The 23,359-nt window shown below is 39.6% G+C and overlaps 2 pseudogenes; both read right to left on the minus strand.

The window, feature by feature from the left end:
- Nucleotides 1-2,079: 2,079 nt before the first annotated feature.
- Nucleotides 2,080-3,020, minus strand: LOC144309989 (18S ribosomal RNA; annotated as a pseudogene).
- Nucleotides 3,021-18,788: 15,768 nt separating this feature from the next.
- Nucleotides 18,789-19,742, minus strand: LOC144309990 (18S ribosomal RNA; annotated as a pseudogene).
- Nucleotides 19,743-23,359: the final 3,617 nt, after the last annotated feature.

Consider the following 23,359-nt stretch of genomic DNA (forward strand, 5'->3'; position numbering starts at 1 on the left):
ACCAAAGGATGGAGTATACGGCGAGACTTGATATTGCTAGTATGAATAGGACTCCTAAGTTTATATTAATGAGTGGGTAGGGCATTGGGAGAGGGATTCATATAGTTAGGGCTAGTGATAGAGCTAGAATGGGGGCTAGAATGAATATTGATATGGAGGATGTAAGTGGTCGTAGAGGTTCTTTTGTGAAGAGTTTTACTGCATCTGCGATTGGTTGAAGGAGGCCGTAGGGGCCTACGATATTAGGCCCTTTTCGAAGTTGTATGTAGCCTAAGACTTTTCGTTCAACGAGGGTGAGGAAGGCTACGGCAAGAAGGATTGGGATGATAAGAGAGATAATGTTGATAAAGAACATTTTGTTAGGGAGAGGAATTGAACCTCTGATAATAAAGGTTTAAGTTTTACGCAGTTACCGGGCTCTGCCACCCTAACAAAGCCCCTTTTCTCGGGCTTATGAGGAGATAAACTGGTTAGATTGAGTTGACTTCATCTATTAGTTTTAAGGCGCCTTTGTGAGGTAGGCCTTACATCCCTTGTCCTTTCGTACTGGGGGAGGTTATATAATAGATAGAAACCGACCTGGATTACTCCGGTCTGAACTCAGATCACGTAGGACTTTAATCGTTGAACAAACGAACCCTTAATAGCTGCTGCACCATTAGGATGTCCTGATCCAACATCGAGGTCGTAAACCCTATTGTCGATATGGACTCTTGAATAGGATTGCGCTGTTATCCCTAGGGTAACTTGTTCCGTTGATCAAAAATTATTGGATCAATAAGTGATGTTATATTTTGACTTGTGGGTCTAAATTTTAATCACTCGGGAGTTTTTTTATATTCCGAGGTCACCCCAACCTAAATTGCTAACCCACAATAATGGTGTAATGTTATGCCTTGTAGGTATTTAGTATCCATAAGTTTGGGTTAGTTAATTAAAGCTCCATAGGGTCCTTCTCGTCTTATTGTGGCATTCCCGCCTCTTCACGGGAAGGTCAATTTCACTGATTGGGAATAAGAGACAGTTAAACCCTCGTGTGGCCATTCATACAAGTCCTTATTTAGAGAACAAATGATTATGCTACCTTTGCACGGTCAGGATACCGCGGCCGTTAAACAAGTGTCACTGGGCAGGCAGTGCCTCCAATACTAGAAATGCTGGAGGTGATGTTTTTGGTAAACAGGCGGGGTTTGTGTTTGCCGAGTTCCTTTTACTCCTTTTAATCTTTCCTTAAATGCATGCCTGTGTTGGGTTAACAATAGGGTAGATAAGTATTTCATTTTTGGGTTGATATTATCAGATTGTTAACTATCAGTGGTCTATCCGTTTCTGATATAAGCTTATGCGGGGAGAAAATAGTTCTTGTTACTCATACTAGCATTGTTGCTTCTATATTTAAATAGAATGGCCCAGGAGGTATAATTAGGAGTTGATGTAATATGATTGGGATTAAGTTATATTGTTTGTTGAGCTGGAACGCTTTCTCAATTGGTGGCTGCTTTTAAGCCAACTATGGTGATGTTAGTATATACTCTCTAATAAAGGTTGTATCCTGATTCTAAGAAGCTGTACCTTCTTAGACTATATTTTAAATTTACATTAAAATTTTGTTTTTTTTAGGTAAATTTAAAGTTGAACTAAAATTCTGTTTGTGGGCAACCAGCTATCACCAGGCTCGTTAGGCTTTTCACCTCTACCCACAAATCTTCTCACTATTTTGCTACATAGATGAGTTGATCCTTTTAGATTGTTTATGGGTAGCTCGTCTGGTTTCGGGGAGCTTAGCTTAAGTTCTCTTTGTTAAGTCGTTTCTGGCTAGTTCATTATGCAAAAGGTAAAAGGGGTAATCTTTGCTGTTTAATACTGTTAAGATGTCTTTCATCATTCCCTTACGGTACTATCTCTATCGCTCCAATTAAAATTTCTATCTCCTATACTTTTATTATTTAACTAAATGTTTTACTTTATATGTCTGTGATACTTAAGTTTGGGGTTAGTTGGGCTAGCTTTTGTTCAAAGTGGTCATAAGTAATGAAATCTTCTGGGTGTAGGCCAGACGCTTTAGTTAAGCTACACTTTGATTAATCCAAGCACACCTTCCGGTATGCTTACCTTGTTACGACTTGTCTCCTCTTGTGTCTTAGTTAAGTTAATATGGTTATGGTTGTGTCTTATTACTTGAGGAGGGTGACGGGCGGTGTGTGCGTGCTTCATGGCCCTATTCAATTAAGCTCTCTATTCTTAATTTACTACTAAATCCTCCTTCAGTTTTTAATTTCATAAAAACGTTCGTGGAATGTTCTTGGGTAGAAAATGTAGCCCATTTCTTCCCACCCCATAAGTTACACCTTGACCTAACTTTTTTATGTAAAATGATTGTGCTTACTATTCTACCTTTTGAGGGTTTGCTGAAGATGGCGGTATATAGACTGAATTAGCAAAGGGTGGTGAGGTTTATCGGGGTTTATCGATTATAGAACAGGCTCCTCTAGAGGGATATAAAGCACCGCCAAGTCCTTTGAGTTTTAAGCTATTGCTAGTAGTCCTCTGGCGAATTATTTTGTTGTAAAATTATCTATGTTTAGGGCTAAGCATAGTGGGGTATCTAATCCCAGTTTGGGTCTTAGCTATCGTGTAGTCAGATTATTATAAAGTCACTTTCGTGGTCTATTTTATGGTAACTGTAGCTTTTTACGGCACTTTAGTGCAAAGGTATCTTAAACACGCTTTACGCCGTGGGCCTATTAGTTTGGGTTAATCGTATGACCGCGGTGGCTGGCACGAAATTTACCAACCCTTTTTAGTATGGCTTAGTCAAACTTTCGTTTATGGCTTAATTTTTATCACTGCTGTATCCCGTGGGGGTGTGGCTTAGCAAGGTGTTATGAGCTACTTAAGAGTGTGCTTGATACCTGCTCCTTTAGATCACTGCTGATTTTAAGGGCATTCTCACTGGGGCGTGGAGACTTGCATGTGTAAGTCTACTAAGAACTAATAGGAAGGCTAGGACCAAACCTTTGTGTTTATGGAGTCGTGCGACTCATCTTGGCATTTTCAGTGCCTTGCTTTATTAATTAAGCTACATTAACTTATACTGAAATTGTAGTGTGTATAATAAATAAAATACATAGTAAATATGAGAGGAAAAAAAAAGGGGATGCTATCTATAGATAGACCACGAGATCGAATGCGTGTAAGACTGTTGTGTTAAGTTAACTAGAGTAGCAATACATTTGTATACAATTTAAATAAAGCTTGTGAGTATTGTATGCACTTAGTCCTGTTTTTGGGGTTTGGCAGGACATAAATAAGTGTATAATAGATGACATGAGTTTATGGGGGTAAGGGGGGTTTGTATAAGTTAACTTAATGTCTTGCGCGTGTACGTACGTGTACACACGTGTACGTACGTGTACACACGTGTACGTACGTGTACACACGTGTACGTACGTGTACGTACGTGTACGTACGTGTACACACGTGTACGTACGTGTACACACGTGTACGTACGTGTACACACGTGTACGTACGTGTACACACGTGTACGTACGTGTACACACGTGTACGTACGTGTACACACGTGTACGTACGTGTACACACGTGTACGTACGTGTACACACGTGTACGTACGTGTACACACGTGTACGTACGTGTACACACGTGTACGTACGTGTACACACGTGTGTCCTAGAATTATATGTCCTGAAACCATTGACTGAATAGCACCTTGATTTTATGCGTGAGTTGATAAATGATAATGAATAAGTCCAGCTACAAGTTATTTGACTGCATTAGGGCCGCGACGGGCATATTCCCTGAGAGCAGAAGATAAGTTAGAGTTAGTGCCGTTGCGGTCATAGATGAGTGATAGCAGATTCCCCCCTAAAAATAAAAGATACCAAATGCATGACACCACAGTTATGTGTGATCATGGGCTGATTAGTCACTAGTCCATCGAGATGTCCCATTTGCGAGAATTAGTAGGATTGGAATAAATAGAGTCATGGCCCTGAGGTAAGAACCAGATGCCAGGTATAGTTTCATGATAGTAACCCCCACATTAGCATGGGCCCGGAGCGAGAAGAGTGACATTACAGGCAAGGATTGATGGTTTCTCGAGGCATGGTGATTAAGCCCTTATTGGACTAAGTGATATGCATCTAGTTACTGTTGAGGATCAATGGGTTGTGGAATTGGACTAGACATGTCCTATGTAAAGATATAATATCATGTACATGCTTATATGCATGGGGCAAGCCATTAATGCACGACGTACATAGGGGAGGAAAGAAGGATTTTTTGGAGATACTGACATAGCACAGTAGAGGTGGTCCAATATATGAATGTAGGGGTGTCAGGGAATAGTTTAAGAAGAATTTCAGCTTTGGGTGCTGATGGTGGAGCAAGAGCTTCTTCCTTGAGTCTTAGGGAGGGCGACTACTCTCCATTTTTGGTTTACAAGACCAAGGTAATGATTATACTACAAAGACTCTTCATTTTAGAAGATTATTTTCGATAACGCTAATTGTTGGCATTAGAATCAATAGGATGGTGAAATATAGAATTGAGGCGACCTGTCCGATAATGATGAAAGGGTGTTCAACTGGCTGTCCTCCAATCCAAGTTAAAGTGAGAAGATCGGCGACTAAAAGTCAGAATAGGCATTGGCTGAGGGGTCGGAATATTATACTGCGTTGCTTAGATGTGTGGAGGAATGGAATGAATGCTAAAATTAGGATGGAGAATACTAGGGCGAGTACACCTCCTAATTTATTAGGGATAGATCGTAGGATGGCATAGGCGAATAGGAAGTATCATTCAGGTTTGATATGTGGAGGGGTGTTTAGGGGGTTTGCAGGGGTGTAGTTGTCTGGATCTCCTAATAGGTCTGGTGAAAATAAAACTAGTGATATTAAGACTAGGAGCAGGAGTAGGATTCCTAGGATATCTTTAATTGTGTAGTAGGGGTGAAACGGAATTTTGTCTGAGTCTGATGTGATTCCTGAGGGGTTGTTGGATCCGGTTTCGTGTAGAAATAGGAGGTGTACTATTGCTAGAGCTGCGATGATGAATGGAAAGATAAAATGAAATGCAAAGAATCGTGTTAAGGTTGCTTTGTCTACTGAGAAGCCACCTCAGATTCACTCTACTAAGTTGGTTCCGATATAGGGGATGGCGGAGAGAAGGTTAGTGATTACAGTTGCCCCTCAAAATGATATTTGTCCTCACGGCAGTACATAGCCTATGAATGCTGTGGCTATGGTTGCGAATAGTAGTACAATTCCAATGTTTCATGTTTCTATGAATACATAGGATCCATAGTATAGGCCTCGTCCACATGTATGAATAGGCAGATGAAGAATATGGAAGCGCCATTTGCATGTATATAGCGGATAATTCAGCCGTAGTTAACGTCTCGACAGATGTGGGTGACCGATGAAAAAGCTGTGGCCGTGTCCGATGTGTAGTGTATAGCTAGAAATAAACCTGTTAGAATCTGTAGAATCAAGCATACTCCTAATAAGGACCCGAAATTCCATCAAGCAGAGATGTTAGATGGCGCTGGGAGGTCAATGAATGAATTGTTGACAATTTTGGCTAGTGGGTGGGTTTTTCGAATGTTGGTCATTAATGTTCTTATAGTTGAAATACAACGATGATTTTTCATGTCATTAGTCATGGTTAAATTCCATGTAGGAATAATGATAACATACATTGTATTTATTTTAAGTATCGTTTTTGTGATGAGTTTTGTGGGTTTTGCCACTAAACCATCTCCTATTTATGGTGGGCTTGTGCTAATTATTAGCGGTGGGATTGGTTGTGCGATTGTTCTGAATTTTGGGGGTTCTTTTTTAGGGCTGATAGTGTTTTAATTTATTGGGGGTATATTAGTAGTATTTGGTTATACAACTGCTATGGCTACTGAGCAATACCCTGAGGTGTGAGTTTCAAATAAGGCTGTTCTAGCGGCTTTTATTACTGGTCTATTGTCTGAGTTGTTGACTGCTTGCTATATTTTGAAGGATGATGAGGTGGAGGTAGTATTAAAGTTTAATGGAATAGGGGATTGGGTAATTTATGATACGGGGGACTCTGGGTTTTTTAGTGAAGAGGCTATGGGTATTGCGGCTTTATATAGTTATGGAACCTGGTTGGTGATTGTTACAGGTTGGTCGCTGTTAACTGGTGTGTTGGTTATCATGGAAGTTACCCGTGGTAATTAAGGATTAGTAGGCTGAGAATTATAGTTAGTATGAACGATAGGAAATAGAGCTTGATGAGACCCTTTTGATTTGAAATAAGGGTAGAAGATTTTATTTGGAAATTACGAGATTGATTTGGGTAGGATGTTTTCTAGTCAGATGGAGTCCAGAAGTATAGATGCTGATTTCTGGCTGATGGTTAAACTTGTTTTAGGTGTGAGGCGGTGCATAATGGTTGGATAATAGCCAAGGAGGGTGGAAAATTTAAAGTAATTAGATGGATAGTTAAATTTGAGTCCTTGTATGGTAAGGTTTAGTTCTAGTGCCAGGATGAAACCCAAGATAGTTACTGCAAGGGCTATCATTTTTAGATAATGAGGCATAGTTATCTGTGGGATGGTGGTGGGTGTGATGCTGTGGGAGATAATGTATCCTGCAAATACACTTCCGATAAGGAGTCGTTTAATAGAGTTAATTAGGAGAGGATTATTCTCGTTGATAAGGATTATAGGGGAGAAGCGGGGCTGGCCTAGTAGAGCGAAGAATATAATTCGGGTGCTGTAGGCAGCGGTTAGGGATGTGGCAACGAGTGTAATTAAGAGGGCTCAGGCGTTGGTATTCGACGTGTTAGCGGACTCGATGATCAGGTCTTTGGAGTAGAATCCTGTAAGGAAAGGTATGCCTGTTAATGCGAGGCTTCCGACAATCAGGGAAGTTGTGGTGAAGGGAAGGACTTTAAATAGGCCACCTATCTTTCGAATGTCTTGTTCATCGTTTAGGCTGTGGATAATTGACCCTGAACATATGAATAACATAGCTTTAAAAAATGCGTGAGTGCAGATGTGTAAGAAGGCTAGGTAAGGCTGGTTAATGCCAATTGTTACTATTATTAGGCCTAGTTGGCTTGAGGTAGAGAACGCTACAATTTTTTTGATATCGTTCTGTGTAAGAGCGCAGATTGCAGTAAATAGTGTAGTAATAGCCCCTAAGCATAAAGTGAGGGTTTGAATAGTTTGATTATGCTCTATTAGTGGATGAAAGCGGATAAGAAGAAATACTCCTGCTACAACTATTGTGCTTGAGTGAAGTAGGGCTGATACAGGAGTGGGGCCTTCTATGGCTGAGGGGAGTCAGGGATGTAAGCCGAATTGAGCAGATTTACCGGTAGCTGCTAATAGTAAGCCAAGTAGCGGCAAATTAAAATTATCGTTTGTTGTAATAAAGATTTGTTGAAGGTCTCATGTGTTTAAGTTCAATAGAAACCATGCTATGGTTATAATGAAGCCTACATCTCCAATACGGTTATAGAGGATAGCTTGTAGGGCAGCTGTATTTGCATCGGTTCGGCCGTATCATCATCCAATAAGTAAAAATGATATAATGCCAACTCCTTCTCAGCCAATGAATAGTTGGAATATGTTGTTTGCGGTGACTAAGACTATTATAGTAATAAGAAATAAGAGAAGATACTTGAAAAATCGGTTAATATAAGGATCGGAGTGTATATATCATATAGAAAACTCTATAATAGACCACGTGACAAAAAGGGCTACGGGCACAAAGATTATTGAGAAGTAGTCTAATTTAAAACTCATGGATAGTTTTATGGTCTGGATTGTTATTCAATGTCAGTTTGAAACAATTGTTTCCTGTCCTGAGTAGATGAATATTATTGTGGGAATTATGCTAATTATGAATGCGTAAGAAGTAGCGGTTTTTACATAGTATGGGTATAGCTTATTTTTGTAGAGTTTAGTAGAGGTTATAATGATGGGCAAAGTAAGAATGACTAGAGCTGTGATTATGCATGAAGTAAATATATTTATTACTTTTATTTGGAGTTGCACCAATTTTTTGGTTCCTAAGACCAATGGATTACTTCTATCCTATAAAAGTTGAAAAAGCCATGTTCTTATACATGGGAGCATGAGTTAGCAGTTCTTGCAGTACTTTTTCGGTAAGCAAAAAGGTTTGAGCTTTTATTATTAGATTCACAATCTAATGTTTTTGTTAAACTATGCTTACAGTAGATGGGACCGAGAATAATTTTAGGGTTAAGGGATAGGAGGAGTAGAGGCAGTAGATGCAAGGTTATTAGGGCATTTTCTCGTGTGAATGACGGTTTGATATTTTTGATATGGTGGGAATATTTACCACGCTGTGTGGTGATTAGTATATAAAGTGAGTATAGGGCAGTGATGGTGATGTTAATTCCTATTAGAATAATAGTAATGTTGGATCATGAGAATGAGGATATCACTACAAATAGTTCTCCGATAAGATTAATTGTTGGAGGAAGAGCCAGATTTGTGAGGCTTGCTAATAACCATCAGGCTGCTATCAGGGGAAGGAGGGTTTGAAGTCCTCGTGCGAGAATCATAGTACGGCTATGGATTCGTTCGTAATTGGAGTTGGCTAAGCAGAATAGCATCGAGGATGTTAAACCATGGGCAATTATTAGGGCTGTTGCACCTATATAACTTCATGGTGTTTGAATAAGAACCGCTACAATAACGAGTGCCATATGACTAACTGAGGAGTATGCAATTAGGGATTTTAGATCTGTTTGACGGAGACAGATAGAGCTTGTTATGATTATGCCTCATAGAGATAATATTATGAAAGGATACGCTATGAAGTTGGTCAGGGGGTTTAGTAGGGTTGTAATTCGTATCATGCCATAGCCTCCTAATTTCAGGAGTACGGCGGCAAGTACCATGGAGCCGGCAATAGGGGCCTCTACGTGTGCTTTTGGTAGTCACAAGTGGAGGCCGTATAGAGGTATCTTTACTATGAATGCTATCATGCATGCCAATCATAAGAAAACATTAGATCAGGAGTTTGGCAGAGGTTGAATTCAGTATTGAATTATGAGAAAATTTAGGGAGCCCATGAAATTGTGGATGTAAAGGAGAGCTACTAGGAGTGGGAGAGATCCTATTAAAGTATAAAATAAGAAGTAGAGCCCTGCGTTTAGTCGTTCAGTTTGATTCCCCCATCGGGTAATAATGATCAGGGTTGGGATTAGTGTTGCCTCAAATAGGATGTAAAAGAAGATAAGTTCAGAGGCGGTGAAAGTTATAATTAGGAACAACTGGAGAAGAATCAGTATTGAAATATATAGTTTTTTTCGAGTTAAGGGTTCTTTTGATAAATGGTGTTGGCTTGCTATAAGTATAAGGGGTAGAAGTCATGTTGTAAGTGCTAGTAGCGGTGCTGATAGGGAGTCAGAGAAAAATATTAAGGAGGGGTTCAATGTATTATCATTTGGTTGATTCAGGTAGAATAAGCTGATTAAGCTGATTAGCAAACCATATGTTGTCGTGTTAATTCAGATTATGTTAGGCTTTGATACTCATGTAAGGGGGATCAGTATGATAGTGGGGATGATAATTTTTAGCATTGTAAGAGGTTTAGGTTTTGTACGTAATCAGTCCCGTAGGTGTTAGATACTATAACTAGTAGAGATAGTCCTAATGCTGCTTCGCAGGCAGCAAATACTAGTAGTACGATTGGTATCATGCTGGCTAATGTAAGGTGGTTGTTGAGAATAGTTACAGATATTATTACAAATAGTGATAATATTATGCCCTCTAAGCATAGTAGCGATGATATTAGGTGTGATCGATAAACAAGTATACCTATTAGAGAAAGAATGAATGCCAGAAAGATATTAATATATACTATGGACATATGATAATTATGAGATAAATCATAATCTAATGAGTCGAAATCATTTGTTTTGGCTTAAACTAATTATCATATTCGGTTCATTCTAGCCCCTTTTCGGTTCATTCGTACGCTAGGCTTGCAGCTAGGAGGGAGATTAGTAGGAGTGCTATGATAAGTATTGTTGTCAACTTGTTGGTTTGTGACGCTCAGGGAAGTGGGAGTAGGAGTGCGATTTCTAGGTCGAAAAGCAGGAATGTGATGGCAACTAGGAAGAATTTTATAGAGAAAGGTAGGCGAGCAGATCCCATGGGGTCAAAACCACATTCGTAGGGGCTTGTCTTGTCTGTATAAATATTTAGTTGGGGAAGTCAGAATGCGATTAGTACAAGTAAGGACGCTAGGGTTACATTAGTTATCAAGGTTAGTATTACGTTTATTACTTCTTTCCAGGTTGATCTGGAGCTAACTGATTGGAAGTCAATTGTACTAGTTATACTAAAGAAATAGGATCCTCATCAATAAATAGATACATATAAGAATAGTCAGACTACATCAACAAAGTGTCAATATCATGCAGCGGCTTCAAATCCGAAGTGGTGGTTTGATGTGAAGTGGTAGTATAGTTGTCGGAGAAAGCACACGATAAGGAATGTGGAGCCAATAATTACATGTAGTCCGTGAAACCCAGTAGCTATAAAAAAGGTAGATCCGTACACTCCGTCGGAGATTGTAAAAGATGTCTCGTAGTATTCGGAGGCCTGTAATAGTGTAAAATATACGCCTAAGGAGATTGTAATAAATAGGCCTTGAAGTATGTGTTTACGATTGCCTTCTATTAAACTATGATGGGCTCAAGTAATAGATACTCCGGAGGCTAGGAGGACTGAGGTGTTGAGTAGAGGAACTTCTAGTGGGTTAAGAGGAATAATGCCGGTGGGAGGTCAGCAACCTCCAAGTTCAGGAGTAGGGGCTAGGCTGGAATGGTAAAAGGCTCAAAAGAAGCCTGCAAAGAAAAATACTTCTGATACAATAAAAAGAACTATTCCGTACCGTAGTCCTTTTTGTACAATAGGGGTGTGATGTCCTTGGAATGTGCCTTCTCGGATCACATCTCGTCATCACTGGTATATGGTTAGCAGGTTGGTTGTGAATCCTAATGTAAGTAGGGATATTGAGTTATAGTGAAATCATATGATAAGACCCGATGTTATAAGAAGGGCAGAAAGGGCTCCTGTTAGCGGTCATGGGCTTGGGTTAACTATATGGTAAGCGTGAGTTTGGTGGGTCATTAGGTGTTGTCATGTAAGTATAGACTTACTAGTAAGGTAAAGACATAGGCTTGAATTAAGGCAACAGCAAACTCTAGAATCGTAAATAGAATTAAAATAATAAAAGTGATGAAAGCTGTGGTCGCGCTAATATTAATAAGAGCTAAGGTAGCCCCTCCAATCAAATGGATTAGGAGGTGTCCTGCAGTAATATTGGCGGTTAATCGAACGGCTAGAGCTATGGGTTGAATGAATAGACTAATAGTTTCGATGATTACTAGTATTGGAATTAGGGGAAGAGGGGTGCCTTGGGGTAGAAAGTGTGCCAAGGATGCTTTGGTCTTATAGCGGAAACCGGTAATTACTGTCCCTGCTCATAGGGGGATTGCTATTCCGAGGTTTATAGAGAGTTGTGTCGTGGGCGTAAATGAGTGGGGTAGTAGTCCAAGTAGGTTAGTTGAACCAATGAATAGAATTAGTGATATAAGTATGAGAGCTCAGGTTCGTCCCTTTTGATTATGAATTGCTAGTATTTGTTTTGATGTTAATTGAATTAATCATTGCTGAATGGAGATTAACCGATTATTGATTAGGCGATTGGGTGCTGGGAATAAAATGGAAGGGAATATGACGATCAGTACTACAATAGGGAGACCTATTATTGAGGGGGCAGCGAAAGAGGCGAATAAATTTTCGTTCATTTGTTTTCTCAAGGATTATGTTGACTAGTGATTTTAGTAGACTTGGTTATTGGGTTTTCCGGGTAGTGGTGATTTGAAATTTTTAGTTGGAATAGAATGAAGAGGGTGAGAAATATTGAAAAGATTATAATAAATCAGGTGGATGTGTCTAGCTGTGGCATTTCATTAAGGGGAGGTTAAAACTCCCAGTCTTTAACTTAAAAGGTTAATGCTTTATAGCTTCTTAATGAGTAAGTCTAGTCTAGGTTATACTATTAAGGCAGATCAGGTTTCAAAATAAGATAGGGGGACTATTTCAAGAACAATGGGTATAAAGCTATGGTTAGATCCGCAGATTTCAGAGCACTGGCCATAATACAGTCCCGGTCGTATGGCTATAAGGGTGGTTTGGTTTAGTCGTCCTGGAATAGCGTCAGTTTTTAGACCTAGTGATGGAACAGCTCATGAATGCAAAACGTCTTCTGAAGAAATAAGTATTCGGATGGTTATTTCTATTGGGAGGACAACTCGGTTGTCTACTTCTAATAGTCGGAGTTCTCCTGGCTTTAATTCTTGTGTTGGGATTATGTAGGAGTCAAAGTTTAAGTCTTCATAATCAGTATATTCATAGCTTCAGTATCATTGGTGGCCTATTGTTTTCACGGTTAAAGAGGGGTTATTGATTTCGTCTATTATATAAAGGATTCGGAGGGAAGGTAGAGCGATTAGGATTAGGATAATGGCGGGTAGGATAGTTCATACTGTTTCTACTTCCTGTGCGTCTATTGTGCTTGTATGAGTTAATTTTGTAGTCAATATTAGGGAAATGATGTAGAGAACTAAAGAACTGATTAAGAATACAATTATTAGTGTATGGTCATGAAAATGAAGTAGCTCCTCTATAATAGGGGAGGTTGCGTCCTGTAATCCGAGTTGAAATGGGTACGCCATAGAGGTATATAGGGGTTTCACCTATAATTTAACCTTGACAAAGTTATGTAATATTTTACTAATACCTCCTGATTGAGAAAGACATAGTGGTTATGACATTGGCTTGAAACCAATTTTAGGGGGTTCGATTCCTTCCTTTCTTATTTTTGGATTACATATGTAGGTTCTTCGAACGTGTGATATGGAGGGGGACATCCATGTAGTCATTCAATATTAGTTGTAGTAAGTTCTACTATAGCAACTTCTCGTTTGGATGCAAAGGCCTCTCAGATTATAAAAATTATAAGCATCACCGCTGTAAGCGAGATAAACGATCCTATAGAGGAGACGGTATTTCAGGTGGTATATGCATCTGGATAGTCAGAGTACCGACGAGGTATTCCGGATAAACCTAGGAAATGCTGAGGGAAGAAAGTTATATTTACTCCCACAAATATAATTGTAAAGTGAATCTTTGCTCAAGTATCGTTAAGAGTATAACCTGAGAATAAGGGGAATCAGTGGGCAAATCCTCCCATAATGGCAAAAACTGCTCCCATTGAGAGCACATAGTGAAAATGAGCTACAACATAATACGTATCATGAAGAACGATGTCTAAGGACGAATTAGCTAGGACAATGCCTGTTAGCCCGCCTACTGTGAATAAGAAAATAAACCCTAAAGCTCATAGCATAGCTGGAGATCATTTAATATTGCCTCCGTGAAGTGTTGCCAGTCAACTAAATACTTTTACTCCTGTTGGAATAGCGATAATTATAGTGGCGGATGTGAAGTATGCTCGTGTGTCTACGTCTATTCCTACAGTAAACATATGGTGAGCTCATACGATAAAGCCTAAAAACCCAATAGATATTATTGCCCATACTATTCCTATATAGCCGAAAGGCTCTTTTTTCCCTGAGTAGTAAGTGACAATGTGAGAAATTATTCCGAACCCTGGCAGGATAAGAATGTAAACTTCAGGATGTCCGAAGAATCAGAATAAGTGTTGATATAGGATAGGGTCTCCTCCTCCAGCGGGATCGAAAAATGTCGTATTAAGATTACGGTCTGTTAAAAGTATTGTAATTCCAGCAGCCAGTACAGGCAGGGATAGTAGGAGTAGAACTGCTGTAATTAGTACTGATCATACAAATAGGGGGGTTTGATACTGGGATATTGCAGGGGGTTTTATGTTGATAATAGTAGTAATGAAATTAATTGCCCCTAAAATAGAAGAGACTCCGGCTAAATGTAAGGAGAAAATTGTAAGATCAACGGATGCTCCTGCATGGGCCAGATTGCCAGCCAGTGGGGGGTAAACGGTCCACCCCGTTCCTGCACCTGCTTCTACCATAGAAGATGCTAATAGTAGAAGAAAAGATGGAGGAAGAAGTCAGAAGCTCATGTTATTTATTCGGGGGAATGCCATGTCCGGAGCACCAATTATTAATGGCACTAGTCAGTTTCCAAAGCCCCCAATTATAATGGGCATGACTATGAAGAAGATTATTACGAAAGCATGGGCGGTTACGACGACGTTATAAATTTGATCGTCGCCTAGTAAAGTACCGGGCTGACCTAGTTCGGCTCGGATGAGGAGGCTCAAGGCAGTGCCTACTATGCCGGCTCATGCTCCAAATAGTAAGTATAAAGTACCAATATCTTTGTGATTAGTAGAGAACAGTCATCGGTTAATGAACATAGGTAAAATGGCTGATAAAAGCATTAGACTGTAAATCTAAAAATAGAGGTTTAAGTCCTCTTTTTGCCAAGCTCTGTGGTGAATTTTCATATTGAATTGCAAATTCAAAGAAGCAGCCTAGACGCCGCCGGGGCTTCTCCCGCCTTTTTTTTCTACGCGGCGGGAGAAGGTAGATTGAAGCCAGTTACTAGGGTATTTAGCTGTTAACTAAAATTTCGTGAGGTAGAAGCTCACCAATCTAGGGAGGGCTTAGCTTAATTAAAGTGTTTGATTTGCATTCAATTGATGTAAGATAGATTCTTGCAGCCCTTAGAGGTGATTTGGTCAGGGGTTAAGTGTATAGCACTTGCTTAGAGCTTTGAAGGCTCTTGGTCTGGTCTAACCTAAACTCCTAGTCCAAGACTGATAATATAGGTGTTAGCGGGAGTAGTATAGTTGAGATAATGATTAAGGGGGGTAGTAGGGTTGCCTTTTTTGTGTACTCGAATTGTCATTTTATTTTTATGTTATTTGTGGACGGGAATATGGTAAGTGCGGTGCTATATGTGAGTCGCAGGTAGAAATATAAGTTAAGTAGAGCGGTGATGGCTATTAGTGTTGGAATAATAATTATGTTATTTTTTGTTAATTCTTGAATAATTATTCATTTAGGGATGAAGCCAGATAATGGGGGTAGTCCTCCTAGGGATAATATTAAGATTAAGATTATGGAGGTGATTAGGGGAAATTTATTTCATATGTGGGATAAGGATAAGGTTGTGGTGGATGAGTTTAATATGAATAGTATGAAGGTAGATAGTGTTATTAGAATATATAAAGTTAAGTTTAGGATTATTATTGTAGGGTTGTAAATAATGATAGCGGCTATTCAGCCTATGTGGGCAATGGAGGAGTATGCTATGATTTTTCGTAGTTGAGTTTGATTTAGTCCGCCTCAGCCTCCTACTAGAACGGATGCGAGGGCTATTAGTATAAGAAGGTTGGTGTTAATTGATGGGGAGATTTGATATAGGATGGATATAGGTGCGATTTTTTGTCATGTTAGTAGGATTATTCCTGATATAAGTGTTACTCCTTGTGCTACTTCGGGAACTCAGAAGTGGAATGGAGATAGGCCTAGTTTTATTGTTAGGGCGGTGGTTATTATGATGGATGCGATGGGGTTTGAGATTTTTGAGATTACTCATTGGCCGGAGTAAAGAAGGTTAATGGTGACTCCTATTATTAGTAATATTGAGGCAGTAGCTTGTGTAAGAAAATATTTTGTAGAGGCTTCTATGGCTCGTGGATTATACTTTTTTATGAGGATAGGGATGATGGCTAGCATGTTTATTTCGAATCCAATTCAGATCAGTAATCAGTGCGAGCTTAGTATGACGATTATGGTCCCTGCCATGATAGTTGCTATAATAATAGTGAGAATAGGGGGTTTTATTAGTACGGGAAGGGTATATAACCAACATTTTCGGGGTATGGGCCCGATAGCTTAATTTAGCTGACCTTACTGTAGAATATAGTGTAAGTTTGGTAGCACGAAGATCTTTGAATTCTTAAGATTAGGTTCGAAGCCTATTATTCTAGAAATAAGAGGATTTAAACCTCTATTATTTACTCTATCAAAGTAACTCTTTTATCAGACATATTTCTTATGTTTGGGGTGGGATACTCGCGGTAATAATGGGTAAGGCAACATGTCATATGCATAGGGCTAAAGTTAGGGGTAGAAAATTTTTTCACAATAAGTGTATTAATTGATCATAGCGGAATCGAGGGTATGATGCTCGAATTCATAGGAAGCAGATAGTTAGTAAGAGGGTTTTTATAGTGAAGTTAATAGAGTAGAGTTCTGGTATAAATGGGTTGTGGAATGCACCGAAGAATAGAATTGTTGTGAGGATATTTATTATAATGATATTTGCGTACTCTGCTAGAAAGAATAGGGCAAAAGGACCCGCTGCATACTCTACGTTAAATCCAGAAACTAGTTCGGATTCTCCTTCAGTTAAGTCGAAGGGGGCTCGGTTAGTTTCTGCTAGAGTAGAAATGAATCATATCATGGCTAGGGGCCAGGCCGGAAAGATTAGTCATATATGTTCTTGGGTGATAATTAGTGTGGATAGTGTAAATGACCCGTTTATTAGGAGGACTGATAGGAGAATGATTGCTAGTGTTACTTCATATGAGATTGTTTGAGCTACTGCTCGGAGGGCTCCGATTAGAGCGTATTTGGAGTTTGAGGCTCATCCTGACCAAAGGATGGAGTATACGGCGAGACTTGATATTGCTAGTATGAATAGGACTCCTAAGTTTATATTAATGAGTGGGTAGGGCATTGGGAGAGGGATTCATATAGTTAGGGCTAGTGATAGAGCTAGAATGGGGGCTAGAATGAATATTGATATGGAGGATGTAAGTGGTCGTAGAGGTTCTTTTGTGAAGAGTTTTACTGCATCTGCGATTGGTTGAAGGAGGCCGTAGGGGCCTACGATATTAGGCCCTTTTCGAAGTTGTATGTAGCCTAAGACTTTTCGTTCAACGAGGGTGAGGAAGGCTACGGCAAGAAGGATTGGGATGATAAGAGAGATAATGTTGATAAAGAACATTTTGTTAGGGAGAGGAATTGAACCTCTGATAATAAAGGTTTAAGTTTTACGCAGTTACCGGGCTCTGCCACCCTAACAAAGCCCCTTTTCTCGGGCTTATGAGGAGATAAACTGGTTAGATTGAGTTGACTTCATCTATTAGTTTTAAGGCGCCTTTGTGAGGTAGGCCTTACATCCCTTGTCCTTTCGTACTGGGGGAGGTTATATAATAGATAGAAACCGACCTGGATTACTCCGGTCTGAACTCAGATCACGTAGGACTTTAATCGTTGAACAAACGAACCCTTAATAGCTGCTGCACCATTAGGATGTCCTGATCCAACATCGAGGTCGTAAACCCTATTGTCGATATGGACTCTTGAATAGGATTGCGCTGTTATCCCTAGGGTAACTTGTTCCGTTGATCAAAAATTATTGGATCAATAAGTGATGTTATATTTTGACTTGTGGGTCTAAATTTTAATCACTCGGGAGTTTTTTTATATTCCGAGGTCACCCCAACCTAAATTGCTAACCCACAATAATGGTGTAATGTTATGCCTTGTAGGTATTTAGTATCCATAAGTTTGGGTTAGTTAATTAAAGCTCCATAGGGTCTTCTCGTCTTATTGTGGCATTCCCGCCTCTTCACGGGAAGGTCAATTTCACTGATTGGGAATAAGAGACAGTTAAACCCTCGTGTGGCCATTCATACAAGTCCTTATTTAGAGAACAAATGATTATGCTACCTTTGCACGGTCAGGATACCGCGGCCGTTAAACAAGTGTCACTGGGCAGGCAGTGCCTCCAATACTAGAAATGCTGGAGGTGATGTTTTTGGTAAACAGGCGGGGTTTGTGTTTGCCGAGTTCCTTTTACTCCTTTTAATCTTTCCTTAAATGCATGCCTGTGTTGGGTTAACAATAGGGTAGATAAGTATTTCATTTTTGGGTTGATATTATCAGATTGTTAACTATCAGTGGTCTATCCGTTTCTGATATAAGCTTATGCGGGGAGAAAATAGTTCTTGTTACTCATACTAGCATTGTTGCTTCTATATTTAAATAGAATGGCCCAGGAGGTATAATTAGGAGTTGATGTAATATGATTGGGATTAAGTTATATTGTTTGTTGAGCTGGAACGCTTTCTCAATTGGTGGCTGCTTTTAAGCCAACTATGGTGATGTTAGTATATACTCTCTAATAAAGGTTGTATCCTGATTCTAAGAAGCTGTACCTTCTTAGACTATATTTTAAATTTACATTAAAATTTTGTTTTTTTTAGGTAAATTTAAAGTTGAACTAAAATTCTGTTTGTGGGCAACCAGCTATCACCAGGCTCGTTAGGCTTTTCACCTCTACCCACAAATCTTCTCACTATTTTGCTACATAGATGAGTTGATCCTTTTAGATTGTTTATGGGTAGCTCGTCTGGTTTCGGGGAGCTTAGCTTAAGTTCTCTTTGTTAAGTCGTTTCTGGCTAGTTCATTATGCAAAAGGTAAAAGGGGTAATCTTTGCTGTTTAATACTGTTAAGATGTCTTTCATCATTCCCTTACGGTACTATCTCTATCGCTCCAATTAAAATTTCTATCTCCTATACTTTTATTATTTAACTAAATGTTTTACTTTATATGTCTGTGATACTTAAGTTTGGGGTTAGTTGGGCTAGCTTTTGTTCAAAGTGGTCATAAGTAATGAAATCTTCTGGGTGTAGGCCAGACGCTTTAGTTAAGCTACACTTTGATTAATCCAAGCACACCTTCCGGTATGCTTACCTTGTTACGACTTGTCTCCTCTTGTGTCTTAGTTAAGTTAATATGGTTATGGTTGTGTCTTATTACTTGAGGAGGGTGACGGGCGGTGTGTGCGTGCTTCATGGCCCTATTCAATTAAGCTCTCTATTCTTAATTTACTACTAAATCCTCCTTCAGTTTTTAATTTCATAAAAACGTTCGTGGAATGTTCTTGGGTAGAAAATGTAGCCCATTTCTTCCCACCCCATAAGTTACACCTTGACCTAACTTTTTTATGTAAAATGATTGTGCTTACTATTCTACCTTTTGAGGGTTTGCTGAAGATGGCGGTATATAGACTGAATTAGCAAAGGGTGGTGAGGTTTATCGGGGTTTATCGATTATAGAACAGGCTCCTCTAGAGGGATATAAAGCACCGCCAAGTCCTTTGAGTTTTAAGCTATTGCTAGTAGTCCTCTGGCGAATTATTTTGTTGTAAAATTATCTATGTTTAGGGCTAAGCATAGTGGGTATCTAATCCCAGTTTGGGTCTTAGCTATCGTGTAGTCAGATTATTATAAAGTCACTTTCGTGGTCTATTTTATGGTAACTGTAGCTTTTTACGGCTTAGTTAAGTTTTAACTTTAGTGCAAAGGTATCTTAAACACGCTTTACGCCGTGGGCCTATTAGTTTGGGTTAATCGTATGACCGCGGTGGCTGGCACGAAATTTACCAACCCTTTTTAGTATGGCTTAGTCAAACTTTCGTTTATGGCTTAATTTTTATCACTGCTGTATCCCGTGGGGGTGTGGCTTAGCAAGGTGTTATGAGCTACTTAAGAGTGTGCTTGATACCTGCTCCTTTAGATCACTGCTGATTTTAAGGGCATTCTCACTGGGGCGTGGAGACTTGCATGTGTAAGTCTACTAAGAACTAATAGGAAGGCTAGGACCAAACCTTTGTGTTTATGGAGTCGTGCGACTCATCTTGGCATTTTCAGTGCCTTGCTTTATTAATTAAGCTACATTAACTTATACTGAAATTGTAGTGTGTATAATAAATAAAATACATAGTAAATATGAGAGGAAAAAAAAAGGGGATGCTATCTATAGATAGACCACGAGATCGAATGCGTGTAAGACTGTTGTGTTAAGTTAACTAGAGTAGCAATACATTTGTATACAATTTAAATAAAGCTTGTGAGTATTGTATGCACTTAGTCCTGTTTTTGGGGTTTGGCAGGACATAAATAAGTGTATAATAGATGACATGAGTTTATGGGGGTAAGGGGGTTTGTATAAGTTAACTTAATGTCTTGCGCGTGTACGTACGTGTACACACGTGTACGTACGTGTACACACGTGTACGTACGTGTACACACGTGTACGTACGTGTACGTACGTGTACGTACGTGTACACACGTGTACGTACGTGTACACACGTGTACGTACGTGTACACACGTGTACGTACGTGTACACACGTGTGTCCTAGAATTATATGTCCTGAAACCATTGACTGAATAGCACCTTGATTTTATGCGTGAGTTGATAAATGATAATGAATAAGTCCAGCTACAAGTTATTTGACTGCATTAGGGCCGCGACGGGCATATTCCCTGAGAGCAGAAGATAAGTTAGAGTTAGTGCCGTTGCGGTCATAGATGAGTGATAGCAGATTCCCCCCCTAAAAATAAAAGATACCAAATGCATGACACCACAGTTATGTGTGATCATGGGCTGATTAGTCACTAGTCCATCGAGATGTCCCATTTGCGAGAATTAGTAGGATTGGAATAAATAGAGTCATGGCCCTGAGGTAAGAACCAGATGCCAGGTATAGTTTCATGATAGTAACCCCCACATTAGCATGGGCCCGGAGCGAGAAGAGTGACATTACAGGCAAGGATTGATGGTTTCTCGAGGCATGGTGATTAAGCCCTTATTGGACTAAGTGATATGCATCTAGTTACTGTTGAGGATCAATGGGTTGTGGAATTGGACTAGACATGTCCTATGTAAAAGATATAATATCATGTACATGCTTATATGCATGGGGCAAGCCATTAATGCACGACGTACATAGGGGAGGGAAAGAAGGATTTTTTGGAGATACTGACATAGCACAGTAGAGGTGGTCCAATATATGAATGTAGGGGGTGTCAGGGAATAGTTTAAGAAGAATTTCAGCTTTGGGTGCTGATGGTGGAGCAAGAGCTTCTTCCTTGAGTCTTAGGAGGGCGACTACTCTCCATTTTTGGTTTACAAGACCAAGGTAATGATTATACTACAAAGACTCTTCATTTTAGAAGATTATTTCGATAACGCTAATTGTTGGCATTAGAATCAATAGGATGGTGAATATAGAATTGAGGCGACCTGTCCGATAATGATGAAAGGGTGTTCAACTGGCTGTCCTCCAATCCAAGTTAAAGTGAGAAGATCGGCGACTAAAAGTCAGAATAGGCATTGGCTGAGGGGTCGGAATATTATACTGCGTTGCTTAGATGTGTGGAGGAATGGAATGAATGCTAAAATTAGGATGGAGAATACTAGGGCGAGTACACCTCCTAATTTATTAGGGATAGATCGTAGGATGGCATAGGCGAATAGGAAGTATCATTCAGGTTTGATATGTGGAGGGGTTAGGGGGTTTGCAGGGGTGTAGTTGTCTGGATCTCCTAATAGGTCTGGTGAAAATAAAACTAGTGATATTAAGACTAGGAGCAGGAGTAGGATTCCTAGGATATCTTTAATTGTGTAGTAGGGGTGAAACGGAATTTTGTCTGAGTCTGATGTGATTCCTGAGGGGTTGTTGGATCCGGTTTCGTGTAGAAATAGGAGGTTACTATTGCTAGAGCTGCGATGATGAATGGAAAGATAAAATGAAATGCAAAGAATCGTGTTAAGGTTGCTTTGTCTACTGAGAAGCCACCTCAGATTCACTCTACTAAGTTGGTTCCGATATAGGGGATGGCGGAGAGAAGGTTAGTGATTACAGTTGCCCCTCAAAATGATATTTGTCCTCACGGCAGTACATAGCCTATGAATGCTGTGGCTATGGTTGCGAATAGTAGTACAATTCCAATGTTTCATGTTTCTATGAATACATAGGATCCATAGTATAGGCCTCGTCCCACATGTATGAATAGGCAGATGAAGAATATGGAAGCGCCATTTGCATGTATATAGCGGATAATTCAGCCGTAGTTAACGTCTCGACAGATGTGGGTGACCGATGAAAAAGCTGTGGCCGTGTCCGATGTGTAGTGTATAGCTAGAAATAAACCTGTTAGAATCTGTAGAATCAAGCATACTCCTAATAAGGACCCGAAATTCCATCAAGCAGAGATGTTAGATGGCGCTGGGAGGTCAATGAATGAATTGTTGACAATTTTGGCTAGTGGGTGGGTTTTTCGAATGTTGGTCATTAATGTTCTTATAGTTGAAATACAACGATGATTTTTCATGTCATTAGTCATGGTTAAATTCCATGTAGGAATAATGATAACATACATTGTATTTATTTTAAGTATCGTTTTTGTGATGAGTTTTGTGGGTTTTGCCACTAAACCATCTCCTATTTATGGTGGGCTTGTGCTAATTATTAGCGGTGGGATTGGTTGTGCGATTGTTCTGAATTTTGGGGGTTCTTTTTTAGGGCTGATAGTGTTTTAATTTATTTGGGGGGTATATTAGTAGTATTTGGTTATACAACTGCTATGGCTACTGAGCAATACCCTGAGGTGTGAGTTTCAAATAAGGCTGTTCTAGCGGCTTTTATTACTGGTCTATTGTCTGAGTTGTTGACTGCTTGCTATATTTTGAAGGATGATGAGGTGGAGGTAGTATTAAAGTTTAATGGAATAGGGGATTGGGTAATTTATGATACGGGGGACTCTGGGTTTTTTAGTGAAGAGGCTATGGGTATTGCGGCTTTATATAGTTATGGAACCTGGTTGGTGATTGTTACAGGTTGGTCGCTGTTAACTGGTGTGTTGGTTATCATGGAAGTTACCCGTGGTAATTAAGGATTAGTAGGCTGAGAATTATAGTTAGTATGAACGATAGGAAATAGAGCTTGATGAGACCCTTTTGATTTGAAATAAGGGTAGAAGATTTTATTTGGAAATACGAGATTGATTTGGGTAGGATGTTTTCTAGTCAGATGGAGTCCAGAAGTATAGATGCTGATTTCTGGCTGATGGTTAAACTTGTTTTAGGTGTGAGGCGGTGCATAATGGTTGGATAATAGCCAAGGAGGGTGGAAAATTTAAAGTAATTAGATGGATAGTTAAATTTGAGTCCTTGTATGGTAAGGTTTAGTTCTAGTGCCAGGATGAAACCCAAGATAGTTACTGCAAGGGCTATCATTTTTAGATAATGAGGCATAGTTATCTGTGGGATGGTGGTGGGTGTGATGCTGTGGGAGATAATGTATCCTGCAAATACACTTCCGATAAGGAGTCGTTTAATAGAGTTAATTAGGAGAGGATTATTCTCGTTGATAAGGATTATAGGGGAGAAGCGGGGCTGGCCTAGTAGAGCGAAGAATATAATTCGGGTGCTGTAGGCAGCGGTT

Source organism: Canis aureus, unplaced genomic scaffold (genome assembly GCF_053574225.1).
Source record: "Canis aureus isolate CA01 unplaced genomic scaffold, VMU_Caureus_v.1.0 ptg000323l_RagTag, whole genome shotgun sequence".
NCBI classification, from domain to species: Eukaryota; Metazoa; Chordata; class Mammalia; order Carnivora; family Canidae; genus Canis; species Canis aureus.